The following is a 20,956-nucleotide window of genomic DNA, read 5'->3' as shown; positions in this document are numbered from 1 at the left end:
CCTGCTGTGTCATTGTGGGTTAAGGATCCCACTGCAGTGGTTCTAGTTGCTGCAGAGGTGCAGTTCCATCCCTGGCCGGTGCAGTGGGTACCAGATCCAGCATTGCTGCAGCTGTGGTGTAGGTTACAACTGTGGCTTGCATTCCATCCCTGGCCCAGGAGCTTTCATGTATCATGGCTGTGGCCACACTCACAGCCATCCCTGACATCTGGTCTACCTGGAGGACCGTTGTGGATAAAGAGGTTAATGTAGAGGAATATTTATGTCATAAATAAGTGCCTTCGCCATTCACTGGATTTAGGGTGGGATCATGAGAGGCTTTTAGCAAACATTGTGTAGTAACATAGCTGTCCTCCTGAAAGAGCCTCTTTGTCTTTCCTGCTACTCCCTCCCCTCCACTGCGCATTTTCTCTTTCCTTTTAACTGCTTCACTCAAGTGTGAATTAGACCACGACGTTGTGTTGCCCAGTCTTGTCCAACAACAGTGCAAAGTAATTTTTCCTCCTGTTACGCTTGCCTCTATGAAAGTTCTCACTGTTGAATGCTCATGTTCAGCTCTGGGCAGCACGTGTTCGGCTCTCGTTTGTTGAAAACACAGTACCTGTGTACGTGACACTATGTGGACACAGGTTCTCTGCAGATGTGATTAGTTAAGATGAGGTCATTTGTGTGGACCCCCAATTCAACATGACTGGAGACCTTACCAAAAAGGGGAAATTGGACGCAGACACACATCCACAGGGAGAATGCTCTGTGAACATGAAGGCAGACACTTGGGTGAAGACATAAGACCCGAAGCACCAACGATTGTTAGCAAACCACCAGAAGTTAGGAGGACATTGAAGAGAACCTGACCCTGCTGACCCATGGGTCTCAGGCTCCAGGCCTCTAGACTGTAGGACTGTGCTTCTGTTGTTTAAATCACTCAGTTTGTGGTACTTTGTGACGCCAGCCTTAGAAAACTAGGACACTGCCAGTCCGGGGTTTTGTGACTCCATGAGAAGGCATCTGTGAGTGTAAAAAAATGTTTTTCAAAATCACTTTCAGCAAAGGAACATTCGCCATTAATTAACACAGTCTAGATTTAAAAACTGTTTTACAGAGAAGATGGAACTAATTTTATTTTTCTTTGAATACCAAGTATCCAGTATTTGTCTATAGGAATGAGAAGGGATTTATATCCATAATATGTCAATAATTCCTAAAAGTTGATAATGAAATATTATACTCCAATAGAAGAATGAACATGCATTTTCTATGTATTCACAAAGAAGATATACAGATAGCCAGTCAGCTTATTAAAAACATTCAACATCGTTATTCATTAGGGAAATTAAAACAATGGATTAATGGATTATAGAGGGGTGAATAATGGAGAGTTAAGTGATAAATAAAACACATGTTAATTGTAGAATTCATGTGGTATGTATGTAAGTTTTCACTGTATCCTTCCTCCAACTTTCTGCATGATAGAAACTTAGCATAATAAAAATTTTTTAAAAACCCCACAATTTTGAGACATTAATGTGTCTCCACAATTCTCCCCTGATACGAAACCCCATGATAAATGGGACTAGTTATGTCACCCCATCCTGGGTAAATAGATTGCAAGCAGATATCTTCAGGTGTGGCTTCCATAAGCTTTTTGAAAACACTTGCAATTAGCCTGTTTCTTGTGTAGGTTTTCCATTCCTTTTCTTCATCTTTTTTTCCTCTTCCTTTTAATTGGAGTAAAGATGCCCCGAACGCTGTAGGGTCTTGCAGTCAGGTGGAGAAAGTCACATGGGGAGAATGGCAGAACCCGATGATGGAAGGGGCCTCGTCTCAGCTAACGCTGCCGAGAGCCTCCGGAATCCAGGGCTGCGTGTCCCCATTCACCTTGTGTGACACAAGGGAAGGTCTTACTGTTTTAAGGCTGCTTTCATTTATTCAAAATGAGCAGTGAAAATAATAAGCCTGAATGTTGGAGTCGGCAGAAGGGAGGAGATGGGTGTGGGCGCTGTGGAAGCAACCACTGCAGCCTAGAAACTTTGGGAAATGAGTCTGCTGTGCTCTGACACACACGGCCAAGTGCCAACCAGGTGAGGAGGGAGGAGAAAAGAGGGGAAGAGACCAGCCTGTGCAGCATTGTGGCTGCTCTATGCCTCCTTCAGTGGAATCTTGTCAGTGAAGAATAAATGTGTCCTCGGGCTCTCAGTCTAAGAAGAGACAGACAGGGAAGGAAACACTCCTATGAGAGGCATTCTCTCCCTGCAGTCTACAGGCCCTGCAACCTGACACCGATCTCCTTCCTTTCTTTCCTCCTTTCTTTCCTCCTTTCCTTCTTTCTTTCCTTCTTTCTTTCTTTCTTTCCTTCTTTCTTTCTTTCTTTCTTTCTTTCTTTCTTTCTTTCTTTCTTTCTTTCTTTCTTTCTTTCTTTCTTTCTCTCTTTCTCTCTTTCTCTCTTTCTTTCTTTCTTTCTTTCTTTCTTTCTTTCTTTCTTTCCTTCCTTCCTTCCTTCCTTCCTTCCTTCCTTCCTTCCTTCCTTCCTTCCTTCTTTCTTTCTTTCTTTCTTTCTTTCTTTCTTTCTTTCTTTCTTTCTTTCTTTCTTTCTTTCTTTCCTTCCTTCCTTCCTTCCTTCTCTCTCTCTTTCCCTTCCTTCCTTCCTCCCTCCCTCCCTCTCTCTCTTTTTTTCTTTATACCTGCAAATTACAAGCATTGAATTAGGCAAAGAGAACTATTTTTTTTGTAGGTGTACATCCTTCCTGCAAAACCTAGGTGCCCCAAATAATGGCTGTGTAATCCAATTATGGAGAAAATACACAAGGTTTTGGTTTAATGTTCCTCCACTCATTCCCAAATACATGCATTTCTGTTTCCTTCCTTCCTTTTCTTTCTTTTAAATTTTATGGCCACAACTGTGGCATATAGAAGTTCCTGGGCCAGTGATTAAATCGCAAATGCAGCTACAAACTACGCTGTGGCTGCAGCAACACTGGATCCTTTAACCCACTGCCCTGGGCTGGGGATCCAGCTCTTGCCTCTGTCTGCACTGACCCGAGCCACTGTAGTCAGACTCCGAACCGCACCACACCACAGCAGGAGCACCCCCCACACTTTTTATATTTCATATTTCTCATTTCTCAAGCTCTTAACCCCCCAAACAGATGCAAATTTCTTCTGAATGCTTCTGATTTCTCCTGAATTCCAAGGATGGCCTGAGATTCCCAGGCCTTTCTTTTTCCATTCGACTGTCCTTGATGGGCTTGGCCCCTGGGAGGCCCACAGGTCAGAAGCAGGAAGAAGGGAGACTCGGACCCTCCTCTCTGCTGACCATTGGGCCACTCCGGGAGCTGTGTGTTTGCTCCGAGGCTCTGGGGAGGCTGGAGGGACACCACGGCTTCAGTTCCCTTCCTTTATTCTCCGGCCTGTTGTTAGCAACTTTTTGTCGCTTTGTCAGGCCTGTTTGGCTTCCTTGCACCAATGAAATGCATCGTTATACATTAAGATGGAGTGTTTTCTTCTTTTCTGATTGGACCCTGAATTACAGGCATCCTGGTAGAAGGCAAAGTGACTCCACCACCTCTCCTGGTTGGTGTGAAGACTAGAGAGAGGGAGGCAGACACAGAGGTCATGTGTGGTAAATGGGCTGAAATCGTCTTGCCTGCAGCTTAATCCCTTTTTCCAGTCTCAATAACAAGGCACATTGCTTCCTTTTCCAAGAAGAAGAGGTGGAGTGTTGAGAACTCCAGGTATTTTCTCCCTAGTAGCTAAGGCAGGAATGGGAGTGACATAATTTTTCTGCTGAGAGCGGCATGGAAGACCTGAATATGGGTCCACAGTGGGCTTTTTAAGCTTGCATTAGGATAAAAGAAAATATGAGGCATTTGGATTGGACCAGGAATGATAATGCTACCCTAGTTAAGTGCATTAAAAAAAAAAAGTTCATTAAAATGTTTTCTCATATAAAAGAATTAAAAGTTAGTATCATACCTTCATAACAAAGAATTCAGTGAAACTGTATGTTTGTTCCCGTGAGATGCAATGGTATGTGCCTTTTCAAATAAAGTTTTTATTTCCCCCATACTGTCAAAAATAGAAGTTCAGAGTGGGTGGGTTTTATCCATTGCAGCCACTAATCCCACCTCCCCTCATTGAGCAATCTGGCAATAGAGCAAACAAAACAAACGACAAACAAAACCAAACAAAAATCCATCCCATCTCTGTCGAATATTGTCTTATTTGCTTTGTCGAGTTGGCATTCATTCTCCATATTCTGGGAAACAAGAAAGCATTGGGCAAATGTGGACTAGTTTTTTCTTGTCTTGCTTCATTTTTTTTTTTTTTTTGCTTATAATGTGACAGGTAGATTTACTGCATCTCAGCAGCGGCATTGTTTTCATCCAGTTAGGTTTACGCTTGAGCCTAATTATCAATCATCCAGCAATGTATTAAGTGGCTTGCAATCCAACCCGGGGCCCATAAGGAAGACATGCAACCTGGAAAGAAATAAAACCATCATTTCCTCAGAGGACGTTGCTTAGGAAAGAGGAAATAAGATCTTAATTGGCATCCAAACTAACAACAGCTAAAAGCCCTAAAGCCTAAGAGCAATTAGACCTCAAACCCAATTAGCCTCCCCTTTCCTGCATCCCTTGCAGGCAACAGGTGTCCGAGGGCTCCTCTTTGGTGTCTACTTCCTTGTTAGTGGCCCCAGGTTACCACAGAGGTGATATGGGATCAGATTTCCCTGGTAACGCGCGCCCTGATATTGTAGAAACCAATGATGCTGCATTCCCTGGACACAGCTGTGCTATACGCATCATCTCCTCGGGCCCTCAGTCTTCAGGGTGGACGATAGGACCAGCCATGGCAGATCATCTAGGATATTGGTCCCAGAAGAAAGTTATCACTCTGGTTTCTGTCCTAAGCAGACACGGGCAGCTACTTAATTCACAGCAGCTTCTTACGATGACCTTTAAGGGAAAAAATATTATGCAGGGAGATTTACTCTGCAAGGCACTGTAAGCGGTGGTAAACCAGGTATTGATTGCAGTTTACGCGACAGTAAGAAATGGAACACGCTGATTAGACTCCTGGTGGAGATAAAGGCCTCCATACAGGTAAGTGTGGATTTCTGCAGTAGAGCAAAATCAACGCATGCAGTGGCCAAAGCCTGGCAGAAATAATCCAGAGGGTTGTTGTAAGATTTAATGGAGTGGATGCATGAAACGAACCTGGTGCAAAACCTGGCAGGAAGCAAGAGCTCTGAGTCAAATTCTCTCCCCTAGGTTACAGAGATGGGCCCTCAGCGAGGGCTCTTTCATGGGGACCATGGTGGCACAGCACATGCTGTTTGAAGGCTGAGCCACAGAGCTTTTTCCAAAAAAAGAGAGGGCACAGAAGGAAACAATCCTCTGAGAAAAGTCCACCGTGACCTCTGAGATGCTCACAGTGCAGGTCTGCCCTCTTCCCTGGTGTGTGGGGTTTAGATGCCCACTTGCAGACAGCTGTCTAAATTTTCACTTGGGAAGTATGGATGCACCGCGCCTCTGGCTGGGGTGAATTTACCATCTCATTGCGATGTACAGTCACAACGGCTCTTCCTTCTCATCTCCTTCCACTCTGCCTTGGGCTGCACAACAGAATCCAGCCCGAGGCCAAGATCCTCCTGCTCTTTCCTGCTTCCACGCCGAACCCTGTCTCTTTAAGATAGGAACTAGAGTACCAGAGATGCTGGATGGCCCGTCATCCAGTGATTTGCTTGACATTCACTCTACCGTGAGTCTTCCTCATTGATAAATGTTGGCTCATCCTGGATGTTGGACAGTCATGGAGTAAGGACCTGCCAACCTCTGAGGCGGTCCAGTGTGATTTGGTCAATTCAGCTTTAGGGGGAAAAGGGAAGCCTCCCTGTTGGGAAGCCCAGAGCTCCTTCCTGAAGACTTTGGCTTTTCTTTTGAGGTAACTCCTTGAGTGGGATTCCCTTTGAAAGGAGAACAAAGCCCAGCAAATGTCTGGTGGATAAACATGTATCTCCAATGGACATAGAGGGCTTCCTTCAGTGGTACCTGGCTGGTGGCCAGGAGGTTTTAAAAGCTGTATTTTCCTCCCCTGTGTGACAGTTCTCTGAGGATAAGAACTGGAAGTGGGTGCAAGCTGTGGGATTGATGCTGAAGGTTAATGGATGAATATGTCATCGTTCTCATCTTGAAGTAGTCAAGGTAAGGTCTCAGACTCTCCGTTGACGGAGCTTTTTTCTCATCAGTACAAAGGCAATTATGATTTCTACACTCAGATTGTCACAAAGGCAAATGACTGAGCTCTTAGTCAATGAGACCCTTTTTCCATTCACATAAGATGATGCAAAGGTCAAGTGCAATGTTGCTCCGTGCGGTTCACAGATGGACACCTTTGTGGAAACTAACCTGGAGGTCTGACCACATCAATGCAGAGAATCTGAGAATTTATATCACAGTTGCTGGTAGAATCCACATGTCCAGGCTCTCAGTTCTCTCACTTGATAATACACTGTATCAATGACAAGGTAAAAACACCTGGTGTTCTAAGAAACGATTAAAAGAATCTTTCTTCACATAGTTTGGAAAACTTTGGGAGTTTTAAAGCAAATTTTTGTATTTCTACCTTAATCTCTATTGAAGACACTTTTCCTTCTGTGTAACAAGTGAAAAATAAATAACAAAATCAAGTAATTAGGGAAGGAGAGGTAATATGTAATAAAAAGTCCAAGATACAGAATGTATTAATGATTTTTCCCCTTTTCCATTTACCTCATTAAAAAATAGGGATGATAACAGAGTGTATTTCATAAAGTGGAAGACTACATGAGATAATCTCTGGAAACTGCTTAAAACTATGCCCATATGCCAGCAAAATTTTCATAAAGATTGCATATTAATAGTATTAATAATTTTTTTGTGTCCCTTTTAGGGCCACAGCCATGGCATATGGAGGTTCCCAGGCTAGGGGTTAAGTCGGCGCTGTAGCTGCTGGTCTATGCCACAGCCACAGCAAAAATTTTCATAGAGCCTCATGCATGTTAAATAGTGAATCTAAACAAGTTGGATGCATTATTTAATTTCATCCTTTCCCCAGCCCTAGTAGCTAGTACCGCCATCCTCCTTTCACAAATGAGTAAACTAAGATCAAGTTAAGTAACCTTCCAACATCCCATAGGTAGTTGGTGGTGGAGGGATGAGAAAAACCAGAGCAAGAGTCAGCATTTAACCACTCTTAGTACTAACTCAATGGTAGCCACAGGAAGGAAATTCCCCAAGAGTTACACTTCATGCATTTTTATTTTATTTGTTACATTTCATGCATTTTTGTTTTATTTTTTACTATGAAAGCAAAATGATCAGTTCTTGTGTTTTTTGTTTGTTTGTCTTTTTGCCTTTTCTAGGGCCGCTCTGGCACATGGAGGTTCCCAGGCTAGGGGTCTAATCGGAGCTGCAGCTGCCTGCCTATGCTAGAGCCACAGCAACGCAGGATCCGAGCCATGTCTGCGACCTACACCACAGCTCATGGCAACGCCGGATCCTTAACCCACTGAACAAGGCCAGGGATCAAACCTGCAACTTCATGGTTCCTAGTCAGATGCGTTAACCACTGCGCCACGACGGGAATGCTGATCAGTTCTTTGAAAGAAACAGGTGTCAGCAAGCCTTGGGCTGCTAGGAGAAACTACTGAACAATATCTGTCTAGTGGAAGAAAATGATGACGAGGTAAAATTTCCAGGCGAGATTTGCGAAGTCATACACAGAGGTTTTCCCCGGGAGACTCGTTCTTGCATCACTCGTGGTGACAGTGAAGGTGTGACTTTGACGTGTGGGTGTATGAGGTACTCCTGCAGAGGATGTCTGGTCACACTCAGTAAGTTATAGATTGACCAGGATGTTTGCTGACTTTTGATGGTAAAGTTGAAGACTGCTATCGTGAAGACTTCTCGCATATTTATTTAATCCTGTCTAGAAACCTTAAAATGGAAAGTCGTTTGTTTGGGGTTTTCTGTATTTGTACTCACTTCCTGGATGATCCTGAAGTCCCTTGGTCTTAAACAGCACCTCTATGCTAACCAGTCAAATATAAATCATGGGCTTAGACCTCTGTCCTGAATTCCATATTCCGATAGCTAGCTGCTAATTGAGCATCTGTACTTGGATGCTGAGCAGACCTCTCAAACTCAAGGCATGCTAAACTGGGCAACACTGATAACATCAAGTTATCCTTTCAGAAACCCTGTAAGGTAAACATGACAAGAACTGTAGTTATAAGGAGGAAACAATTGAAACACAAATTGTTCAGTGGTCAAAGTTCATAATATTAGTTAACAGCCGATCTGAGATTACAAACCACGCTCCCTGACTCCTGGCCCCAGAGTATTTACAAACCGTGTGATATTCCTCTGCATGTGGTGCATGATGTTGGCCGTGCAGAGAAAAGGGCATGGTCTCTAGGATCAGCCCAACAAAAAAAATCTCAGAGGGAGCAGCAGCCGTTGCATCAGTGGGATGGGAGATGCTGAAGGTTTTGAACTGGGGGATGATTCTGAAGTTAGCTCCAGAGGATCTCTGGGATGGCGCTAAGACACTCTCTTCCAAAGCGTCAGGGGTGGGATGAATGCACCCATTTTAAAGAACAGGTAAACTGTTAGAGTGTCACATATTCTTGCCAGCCGGAGAGCTGGCAAAGGGCCTTCCTGGTGTGGCTTTGTCCCGGGTTTAATTGTCATGGACAGCCCTGCACGTTCTTTGTGAGCTTCCTTCCTGACCTCCGGCCAGCCAAAGGAATGTGTGCTGCCAACGGAGGGGGCTTTAAATGACTTTGGGTGGGAAATCAGCTTCCTGATGACTCCACCCACACTGATCTCTGTGCTCTGAGCTTCCCCACCCTTCCTTCCGGCAGGCATGGTCCCTTGTGACCGTCCGTATTAGATTTGCGACCTGATGGGGCTTCCAGGCTCTTTTAAGCTCCCCGTGAGGGAGCTGCTTTGTAAGAAGCCAGGGTTTCACCTTCCCCTGCTGAGAGGCCTGCAGCCCGGGTGCAGTGGGAGGACTGTGTGAAGAGCACTCGATCTGTGGCCAGGCAGTGTGTTTAACTTCTCCCTGGTGAAGATATGCCATCGACTTGAGGGGGGACTGAGCAGAGCGGGGACTTGACATGCCTTTCTGGGAGGTAAGGATACAAATCTCAGTATCTATAAAAGTTCTGTTGTTACTTCTTCATACTGAAACTTTGGCTCACAGCATTGTTTTTTAATGTTAAAAATGTCAACAAAAACTTATCACCCTCTCCTACAGTTAAAAAAAGTAAAACACTGGGAAACGTCTGTCCTCATGGAGGAATGATCTGTTGCATAAAGTCAACATGCATTTAGGGAGAAATGTGAAATTGCTCCCTCTCTCCCACCCCCACCCCACCGACACACAGCAAACCTCTCAACACTTCTTTTACTCTTTGGCGTCTATGCCAAGTGACTGTTCCTCAGCTTCTTCCATATGTCCCCAAATATGTGCCTCCTGATTTCATGATGGCAGGTTAATAATGTGGCAGGTTAGATTAATTATGCCTTAAAACTTGGCATTCCGCAGGACGAAAACACAACTTTAAAATACAATAAGTCTTACATATGACTGATTTTCCTTAAAAAAAAAAAAAGGCCTGTCAAAACATGACATGTCGGATTCCATTTCCTTCCACCAACATATCACAATCTGTTTTGATGGAGAGAGGATATATTTTAATTATTTGTTTTTAATCTGACTCCAGACATGACATATGGCACTTCATTAAGTTCTCTCTACATATTCTGGTAAAAACAAAAACAAGCTGTACAAAGTTATTCAACTTCTGGCATAGAAGTTATTTTTAAGAACTTCTATTATTTCTGATGAGGTTAAATGTTTTCTTTCCCCCCCCCCCCAAAAAAAAAAGCCAATACCAAAACCCTTCTAAAGACTGAAGTGTCATCCCTTTCTGAAAGATTTTCCAAGAGTCAATCATGGTAGATAGCAGCTATTGGCAAAATGCGTTCCCGAGAAGAGGAAGGGTGTGTATAAAGACATACGATTATTGGTCTTTCCATAAACTTCTTCCTCCCTGACGTTTGGATATATTGAGTAAATTGAGAGGAAATACCTATATTAACCATTATTTTCAAATGGTAGAAGGGGTCTTTGGCACCTCAACACAACCTCCGAAGAAGGTAACAGACCACTGGTTTTGCTGCTTTTGGCTTCAGGAAACATGCTCTGTTAGTGCCTCGTCTTGTGTCGTACATGGACGTCACCCCGACCTTTTCTTTCTATCACGGGGAGGTCAATTCAACAAACTGAAAACAAACCGGAGTTTTTCTTGTATCTTACTTTAAAAAATATTAAAAACCCCTATATTCAGGACTTTGTCTAAAATATTTAAAAAGATCTTCAAATAAACAGAGAGGTAACATTAAGATGATGATGCCAATAGCGATTACAACCTCGCAATTTAGATTAGATTTACCTCTGTACCTGGACATAATCAGAGTGATTCATTCATGTATTTATCAGTTCATACAATAAATACCAACTTAGCGTACAGAAGCAGCTTTACCCTGAGCTAAAGATCTATAAGGCGAGGAAGAGAAGATGGACTCCCTGCTCTGACACAGCTCATGGTGTTTATGACCACAAAGCAAGGGCCTGAGGACAAAGACCGGACACAGAGCCGTTCAGGGGCTGGATCCTTGGGATCAACCCTAGGGTTGCAGGCTGCTGAGCTCACTATGTTTTCACATCTTGTTAATGTCTGTGCGGAGACCATGAGGCTATTTCAGCTAGTTCGTGCAATTCAACCATTTTATCTGAGTTAATTTCTAACATCAATGTTCTAATTAAGAAGCCGCTGTTTTGCTATTTACGGTAACTTTTTATTTATTTATTTATTTATTTTTGTCTTTTTTCTATTTCTTGGGCCGCTCCCGCGGCATATGGAGGTTCCCAGGCTAGGGGTCAAATCGGAGCCACAGCCACCGGCCTGCACCACAGCCACAGCAACGTGGGATCCGAGCCACGTCTGCAACCTACACCACAGCTCACGGCAACGCCGGATCCTTAACCCACTGAGCAAGGGCAGGGACCGAACCCGCAACCTCGTGGTTCATGGTTCCTACTCGGATTCGTTAACCACTGCGCCACGACGGGAACTCCGGTAACTTTTTATTAAACACATAGACTATTAAAAAGAAGTCCAGCTGTTAAAGAAAGGTGAAAGAAACACACAGACGTCACAAAGAAACAGTGGAAGTTACAAGTCTCGAATTAAAAATAAAAGAAGCCACTGTTTTCATTGAGGACAACTTTTTATTTTTCAAACTAGTGAAGCCTCTGGCATTGATGAGATACACACATAGTTGAAAGAACTTATAGTCGCTTGCTCTGAAATTTGGGGTTTCAGAGTGAATGTACCTTCCCATTAATATTGGGTTATGGGGAACATGAGTATAAACTGCACTAGCCCAGTGTGAAAGCGAGCGCACGCACGCATGTGCACACACACGCACACACACACACACACGCACTGAAATACTAAAATGCAATTACACAGCTCATAATAATTCCCTCCAGAATGTAAGCTTTAGGATCGCAAAGGCCTGTCTACTGGGCTTATCATATGAGACATACACGTATGTCTGCTACACAGCAGGTACTCAGCAAACCCTTCCCGATCATCTCTATGGAAAGTAATCAATAGAGTCAGGTCACTGAGGAGGTGTCAGCGGAGGCCTCCAGGGAAAGAAAGACACTCCAGGGAAAGAAGCATGTACGCCACCCATTTCTGCAGGTGAGATAACCAAGGGCACGAGATAGGACTTTGTCTCTGTCGGTGGCACGACTTTTGGTGGTATTTTCTCATCAGTACCCCCTACATGAGGAGGAACTAAAGCCGACAAGGCCCGCGATGGTCCCTTGTACGTGACACATGTGCATAGAAGAGAGTGCTTGGAATTCACCTTCCCCACCTTGCAAGGACATCAGATTAGTCATTCTGAACAACTCAATTTTTGCTATTCTCATAAAGCCCAACTTCTTAAAATATGATTGTGTTAATTTTACACTATTTGACTTTATAATCAAGATTCTGTCTATGGAGATGGACAAAACCAAGTGAATATCCCCTGTGTCTATTTTAGGATTTATTACATGGATTAGCAAAAGTTTAAAGTTAGAGGTTAGGTTGCGAAGATAGGCACAGTTGCAGGTGGAGACATAAGCCGGTTCTGGGCAGACCAGGAAGAAGGCAGGGTGAATAAATGAGAACAAGGTGAACTTCAGTATGAGAAGCAACACTCTTTCGTTCTGAATTCCAGAGGCCAATGAGAAGCACATACACGCTGTTCCGAGAGGTCCATGAGGATGTTTTCTGCAGAATGGAAACTTTGTTGTCAAGAGTTGTATGTTTAAGTGAGATGCAGTCTTCATTGAGGAAGTTAATCCTGATCATGCTCGAGGGACAATTATCATCTCAGAGCCCCGGAGCGGACCCCACTTTGGGAACAGTGGAATGGCAAGAACATTGCTGGGATTGCTTTTCCAGCCACAGGAACACATTTATACTAACAAGAGACCCCCCCAGAACAGCACGCATTTTGGGGGAGTTGATGGCATGAGCAGTTGGTATAAGTTACATTGAGAGCTTGCCTAAATGAACAGTCAGGGACAGGCCAGAGCAGGTGCTATCTAAACACTGGTGCAAAGTTCTCCACAATTTGAGCCAGAATGCTCCCAAGACGGACAGATCTGAGCTGTGCAGTTCTGTCCACCTCTCAGGACTCCTGGTTGGAGCTTGCACTAAAAGAAAGCAAAAATAACCTTGATGCTTCATTGTTATCTGAGGGGCTCTGACCGTATATGATATATCTGAGGGGCTCTGACCGTATATGACCGTATAGTAACAAATAGAGAAAGAAGCAAGGGGGGTGTGCATGTGTGTCAGATACACACTTCTACAGTAACTAAACAGAATAAGAACAGCTGCTTTTGGGAATGTGTGCGCAATCAGAATTCTCTGCTTTTCCTCCTGCACCAGGAAGCTTGGATTAAAGAAGGATTTGTTTTTAATATGGTGTTTTTTCAGAAGTGAAATGATAACAAGGAAAGAAAAAATATCCAAGTATGCATGAAAGTGAGAGACTTTGAGGCTGCCCCAAGAAAGCCCTAATAAGACGGTCTATCTTAAAAGATACTTTTCAGAAAAGGAGATCAAAGTCAGTGTCCATGACCACCAAACAGGGTGAGGAATTTCCCGAAAACTTTCATGTAAGAAAATGAAATAATATGGTTTAGACAAGCGAGATAGTAATTGGCTATAAAAATATCTTCAACACCCTTTTAAATAAATTCTTAAAGTGAGAAATCCATGAGAGACATTTTGAAATAAAACCTCATGGAATTAATTCCTCATTTTGCAATAAAACTTTCTGGAAATCCAAAGAAAAATCGTAACGGAGCAGTCCTGCTAATTGTTGACGCCGCAGTTAGAAACCATTGTGGTCTTGCAGAGAGAGCTATCGGAAAAATGATTAAATCTTGAGATTTAAAGCATTGCCTTGAGCAATGGTCAACAGGAGGTTAATAGCTCCAAACGAAAGCAATTATTTTTCAAAATGAATTTATTTTGTGATATTAGTGTGGTGGTATTGGTGGTAATAGAAACCAGTGGTTTTATTTACATATTTATTTTTTAATGGCTGCATCTGCAGCATATGGGAATTCCCAGGCTAGGTCAATAGGACCTGCAGCTTCAGGCCTACACCACAGCCATGGCCACACCGGATCTGAGCCACATCAGCAACCTACTCCACAGCTTGTGGCAGTGCCTGAAACTTAACCCCCTGAGCGAGGCCAGGGATTGAACCCTAGTTGGGTATTTGGTCTGCTGAGCCACAATGGGAACTCCTAGAAGCCAGGTTTTAAATCTAAAAATAAATTTATTTCCCCCTTCACATTTTTTCTACTTATGTCTATACACATGGCAATTTTAGCACACATCTGAGTTACACCCTTGATGTTCAGGGCTCTGTATGAATAGATTTGAGCCTAATATATTTGAGGAAATTCTTTTTTAATAGACAGGAATCCATTTCAAAATGGACTCGATTTGCTGAAGCCAACACTTAGAGCCTAGTAAATGAATAAACAGTGTAAACAAGCAATTAAAATGCCAGGAGGTAAGAGCACCTGTCTTTCTGAGATAGCAGAAGCTTAAGCAGAGATTGCAAGAAAAAAACGTGCATGTGGTAAATGCCCACTTCTGCTCACTCGGACCTTAGAGCCTTGGGATGCCAGCCAGCAGAGTGAGGGCTGGGTGAATACACCATTTTTAATATAATGATTTTGTTTTTTTCAAAAGAGAAGTGATAATGGGACGCCAAGATAATGAGCCCTGAACAGAAGTTGTTTTAAAAGTGGAGGAAGCATGGGTTTGGGACTTAGAGCTCTGACAGGGCTGTAAACCAGGGAGAGACGTGCAGCGTGGGGGGTTAGCCTGTTTTGCTGTTTCCTAGTGGTGTACGCCGACGGGGGGGAAGCTTCGAGGCCCCTTCCCTGAGATGTAAATGTGTCTGCCTGATAGAGGTATTGTGAGTATTCGATTAGCTTCAGTATTAAAGGTACGGAAAGGGCTCAGGACAGTGTATGACACACAACACGAAGTGAGAGTAACAGGAAGTCCTCTTTCAAACAATGGCAGTGGTACAGAGAACACATGCATCAGGATGGGAGCTACGCATCAGGGTTCTTTTTAGACATTCCCAGGAAATTCCAGTGAAAAAGCAATACATGGAAACCATCGATCTGGGCACACCAAAGGAAATTAAGTTGCGTCTCCTAGGAGATAACAGTGCGTACTTTGAGGGAAGTTGTCTGATGTGGCAGATGAGGGGGCTTGACCTCATCTGGGGAAGAGCTGAGCCTGTGAGCTGTACGACTTTGCTCCTGTGCATCGCGGATGCTAGAGAGAAGGTGCTTGGTGTAGAAGACCCTGAATTTGCCCAGAAGGAGAGACTTCATGGGCAACCTTGTCCACCTCCAGCATTGAAGGAAGCCCAGCAGTGGCTAGGGTATTTCAAAGAGCAGAGAGGGTTCTCTTGGGTGACGAGAATGTGTTAGACTCGTCGGACTCTGCTATGGCTTTAGACATTCCTATTTATTTAGAAATAAGGAATATTATTGTTGTTCAAACCCAGCAGATATTGGACTTCCTGCTCTGTTGGGGAATGTTTTCTTTCCTAAAACCATATTTAGTTTGGATTTTTTAAAAGTCTGGAAAGAAAGGTCACATATTTTGTGCATGAATATGCAATTGTTACTTATGTTTCTGGTCATCCTATAGAAAATTTTCAAAATAAACATCACCAAGACACCAGTTCCTGTCCTGCACTGTGAAGACTGAATTGTACACACTTTACAGCTCTTTCTTTTCTTCCAGCTCTCACACACCTAAGAACATAGAGGCTTTCATATAAATGCTGCTAAGATCTTTGATCCATTGATCTCAAATTACATTTTTTAATAATAAGATAAGTACTATATAAGGACAATAAAGATCAAGAAAAAGTCAAGAAAGATACTTCACGGAAGAGCCTTTTAAATCTTTAATTTATCTAAAGTATTTCAGAGATTCCAAATATGATTCAGAAAGATCAATCATTTTATGAAACACATCTATCTTCCACGTGATGTTAGATTTTCTCTAACACCTTAATACTCATATCTCTCCCATGATATTTAGCAAACAAAATCAACAAAATGCCATCAGTCTCTGTCAAGTCTGAAATACAGAGCAAGAATTCAAACTAAATTCTCTTCATTCAAAATAAAGGCAACCGAGGGACAGTAAAGTTTTGTGGAACAGAAAAGGATCAGCCTTAGAAATATCATGTGATGTGTGGACACCAAATACTCAGTTCACTTACAAGAACAGCCTTTTTAACCTAAAATTGTTGCAGCCCAATGTAAAATAAGTTTTAGAAGTTTACGGCAAAAGTGAAAATATCAATCGCTCATTACAAGATGAGTCTGAAATAAAGATGACTGCGTTTCTTCTGAGTTAAAGTGTCCTCGCTGAATAATGTCATAACACTGCTTTAGCAACATAAAAATTTAAGAAACAATCCCTGAACAAAATTAAAAGCAAAGCCCACCGCAGTGGCAAAGACTTAGAGCCCTTCCTTCCTCATCTGCGTCAGGAAAGATCGGATCATTGTAACCCCCCAAACTCCCCACGTCCTTGAATTCATTAGGACGTTTTAAGAAAAATGATGCTTGTTTAACACTTTACTTTTTTTTTTTTTTTTTTTTTTACATGTAGTTCATTCCTTTCAGTACTCAGAAAACTCTAGGATATAAACATTAATGTTTTTTATAAATGAATTATAATGAATGACTTAATTCATTAAAATGAATTAATCATTTTATAAATGAGGAAACTGAAGTTGAGGAAAACGAATGATGTCTTTGAGAATTTCAGAGCTCTCTTTCCATGAAAGTAATCCTTTGCTTTGTAGAACATATACATATGTTTAACCCACAGGGCTAAAATGCATATCACGAAGTGAAGGAAGCTAATCTAAAGGCACACTCAGTATGGTCTCAACTGCGTGCTATTCCGGAAAAGGCAAGACTGTAGAGACAGTCACAGGGTCAGTGGTTTCCAGGAGCTGGGGTGGGGGGTACGATGAGGAGATGTGGCAGAGAGGGTTTTAGAAGAGTGAACTATTCCGTATGACTCTACAGGTGTGGGCGCTCAGATTACGCATTGGTCAAAACCTACAGAATGTGCAGCACCAGGAGTGAAACCGAATGTAAACTAAGGGCTTGAGTGAATGCCGAGGCTCAATGTCTGTGTCCCCCCAGATGCACCTGTTAAAACCTAAGCCCCCACATGACTGTATTCGGAGGCGGGGGCTTTGGGAGGTGATTAAACCTAAGTGATTAAACGCAAATTAAAATGAGGTTAGTGCCTTTGTAGAAGGGACCTCGGAGAGCTCTCTCACCCTTTTTCTCCACGTGCGTACACAGCGAGGAGGTGGCCATCTGCAAATGGGCAGAGGGCCCTCCCCCACGTCTGAGTCTTGGATCACTAGCCTCCAGAACTGTAGGAAGGACGTTCCGTTGTTTATACACCACTCAGTGCAAGGTCCTTGGATTTAGCAGCTCAAACTGTCTAAGACAGTTAGTGATAACATATCCACACTGGTCCATAAGTTGCAACAAACACACCAACCAATGAGAGATGCTGCTAATAGGGGGACGGTGGGTGGTTTGGGGGCACATATGGGAACGCCCTCATACTTACTGCTCAATTTCCCTATAAACCTAAAACTTCTCCCCCAATGAGTCTATTATTAAAAAGAACTGTCACAAACACATATGTGCAGAGCTTCTGATCGCATTTCAAGATGTGAGTGTCCGACTCAGGCGTAACGTCCAGTGACCACACCTACAGTCAGGTTGGGGTCAGCCTCTCGGTGTTGCACTCTGTCCTGGTGCCCTGGGCTCTCTCCCACGTGAGCTTCCCGGAATGGAGGTTTCACTATAGGCTCCAAAGCTGCAGTTAAAGGAAAATAGCCCTTCGATAGGGGGAAATGCTCAGTAAGTCGTAACCCAACTGTGAGGGAACAGTGAGTAATCCGTAAGGTCATCACTTTCTGAGGCCATCAGCACTGGGCCGTAAGGCCACCAAGCGACCTGGATTCCCTCTGAGGAATGTGGCCCATGAACTGAATCCTTCCACTGGGGAGTTTTCTAGGGGAGGGGGCAGAAAGAGGAAAGCATCAAGTCCCAGACCCCCAGACTCCCAGACACCTGCCCCCCAGCTGGCTCTCCTCTGTGTCCCAGCTTCAGCGCTCACAGGAGAGGCTGTGGACACCCTTGAGGCTTGAAGTCCCCTCCCCTCCTCAGTGGCCCAGGTGTGCAGGGAGTCCCTAACTTTGGGATGCATAAGCACTCGTGCACATCTACAGATGGGGGAAAGCCTCTAGGCAATTGGCTCCTTCTGTGATGTGAAGCAGATAGCAGGAGAGGGTTGATGCACGCTAAGGCAGGGCTAAGAAACACCCCATGCAGTCCTTTCATGAAACCGGCACAAGCTCACTGCTACCTGGTGAGAGCAAGGGCCCCCCTCATGCCCAGGACCCTGCTCTGATGGACTAAACATAGGAGTCTGCTGAGGGCTGGGGGTGGAAACTCATATATCCTTCCAGTAGCTGTAGAGCTGGGTCGCGTGTGTGTGCATGTGTGTGTGTGTGTGCATGTGTGTGTGTGTGTGTGTGTGCATGTGTGTATCCAGGGCAGTGCATGCAGGAGACAGGGATTTGGCCAGGGGCAACAAGGATGATAAGAAAGTCTTATGCCTCAGGCTCAGACACCCTGGAGTGCCTCAGCCTTCATCTGAGGCTGGGCAGCAAGGTCAAATGACACTCACCCCATCATGCTGATGTCCCCCGGCCTTCCAGGTCTCAACCAAGTCCAGGACTGGGACAGAGCGCCACTGAGGACATCTGCAGGCCCCAGTCACTCAAGGTAACTTGAGAAGCCACATAACCCAAGGGGGGCTCCGCTGCAGACTAAATGAACGTGCCGTGTCACAGGAGAGCCTGGCAGGAAAACACAAGTCCATTCCTGGCAGAAATAAATGTTCTGTTTCTCTTCCAGGTGTACATAAAGGTAGCTAAAGACTGTCTCAGACACACAAGAGATGGGAGAATCGGACACCCGCGGAGCAGCGCTGAAGAGGAGGAGGGTGTTCATGAAGGCTCAAGGAAAAGACGGCAGTTGGAGACCAACATGTCCAGAAAGGAACGCGAACAACTGTCGTCTGTAAATGCGAGTTGCCCAGCCAGACCGTCCCCTCATTTCAATCTTATTCAAATAATTAAATAGTTAGATACAGATAAAAACAGCGGGCTTGGTGGCAAAAGATGTGTCACAGGGGCGCAGTGACGGGGAGCGGAAAGCGCAGGAGGTTTTGAGCCTCTGACACTGCGTGTGAAATAGAATAACGCTATTTGAAGGTACACTGTGTTGGGATAAAGGCTAAAGATGGAGGCAGCAATGCCCAAGGCAATTAGTGAAATAAGTGATTAAAATGGTGATTAAAATAAGTGATTAAAAATGGTGCCTAAGAAGCCAAAAGTGGATATAAAGTGGGAACATAAGAATACATTTAATTCAAACTAAAAGAGAAAAAATAGAGTAAGCAGCAGATGGGACAAATAAAAGACAGTTTTAGTTAAAATGGGATGTCAGATTTAAAATAAAACATTTCAAAAATATGTGAAATATTAATGGCCCGAATGATAAAATTAAAGGCTGAGATTTTGCCAGATTGGATGAAGAAAATAGAACCAACTAGATGCTGTCTAATGAAGCCCATGTGGAACACAGAGACACAAGGGAATAAGAGTAAGGAGAAAAGCATGTGAAACTACAATTGCAAATAAATTTAAATGGGCTGTATTAACATTAGACTAAGTTGACTTCGAATAAGTATTACCAGGGAAAAAGAGGGGCATTACATAATGACTAAGGGGTTAATTCATCAGGGGTTATTGGAGTTCCCTGGTGGCCTAGTGGGTTAAGGCCCTGACATTGTCCCTGCTCTGGATCAATGCTGCTCCATCCCTGGTCTGGAAATTCCACTTGTCGTGGGTGTGGCCAAAAAAATAGAGTTATAGAATGATTTCAGTAATAGAAAAAAGTATATGAAAGTTTGAGGGAACACATGTTGGGGATGGGAGGCACACATTGGTATTTTTAAGATTTCCAGGTGATTTCAGTAAAAAAGGGCACTCAGTAAAAAAGGATACTTGCTTATCTCTCAAAATCTTGCACATGTGGGGTAAGCTACGTACTAGAGCACTGTCAACTTTACAGCCATGGCACCAACAATACCAACAGTAACAGCTTAAAATCACATCATATAGGGTGTTAAGACTCAAGTCAGCTCTTTTCTATAAAGTATCACTAACTTCCATGACAGTGCTTTTTAATTGAATGGTGTTTCACCAACAGGAATCTGTACATTTTAAAAATTAACAAAAAGAGACATCCTGATTAAGCTAACATATTTAATCAAAGGATGCTGTTGAAGATGCAGGTCAATCTATAATGGCAACTGCAGAAGAATGATTCTAGGTCTTTGTAGAAGAAATAGTCATGCCATTTTTTTTCCTGAGAAATTGATTTATCTTTTGTCCTACATCCCAAGAAACTCAGAACCACATAAATAAGTGCTCAGGATCTGAGCATTTATTTTGTAGAAAACATTGTCTCTGCATCATCTTGTTTTTCTTCCATAATGTTTGCCTTTCACAGTTGCCTCGTCTATGTTCGTTGTGTTGTGTTACCTTGGTTTGGAGAATATGGCAGTGGCTACATAGGTGAGTAGATAGATATATAGATAGATGATAGGTGAGTAGATAGATGACAGACATATAGAAAGATAGATAGATATAGGTAATAGATAGACAGCTCATAGCTAGATAGATAGGTATGTGTGTATGTGAGTGAAGAAGAGAGAGAGGGAAGGAGGGTCCCAAATTTACCCAAATGGAAACTGTGTCAAGCTTATTAACTGACAAATTGTATTTTTGTGTTATTAATCTGAAGCCCACAGTCTGTCTGATGGTGGTGTTGTCTCTTCTTTTAACGACACCCGATGATCTCATTTGTCTCTGAGATGGGAGAGAGTCCTGTGATGGGAAGCTCCTGCCTCTGCCAGGCTGATGAAGCAGGTTCTCCTGCTTCCTGTGCTGAGAACTGGACCAGACAAAATGAATCTGCTTCAGGAGCAGAGACGGAGAAATCCCACATTAATTGGCTTCTCAGTCCTTGTAGTGAGATGTCCCTGACATATATTGCAATGAGATTACTCGTACCTTAGATTTTTACAGTCTTCACTAAAATCAGTCTTAAT

The 20,956-nt window shown here is 43.3% G+C and overlaps 1 long non-coding RNA gene across 1 annotated transcript; it reads left to right on the top strand.

Annotated features, from left to right (window-relative positions):
• The first annotated feature begins 8,927 nt into the window (after positions 1–8,927).
• Positions 8,928–20,662, top strand: LOC110260064 (uncharacterized). The gene is made up of 2 exons (XR_002342884.2): positions 8,928–9,175; positions 18,694–20,662. It is a non-coding gene; the product is annotated as an uncharacterized LOC110260064 (long non-coding RNA).
• Positions 20,663–20,956: the final 294 nt, after the last annotated feature.

The sequence above is a fragment of the Sus scrofa genome, chromosome 3 (genome assembly GCF_054392235.1).
Source record: "Sus scrofa isolate SSC_HxYL_T2T_F1_AM1 chromosome 3, Sscrofa_HxYL_maternal_Yorkshire_Landrace_v2.0, whole genome shotgun sequence".
Taxonomy (NCBI): Eukaryota; Metazoa; Chordata; class Mammalia; order Artiodactyla; family Suidae; genus Sus; species Sus scrofa.
This window is presented reverse-complemented; position numbering and strand designations above follow the sequence as displayed.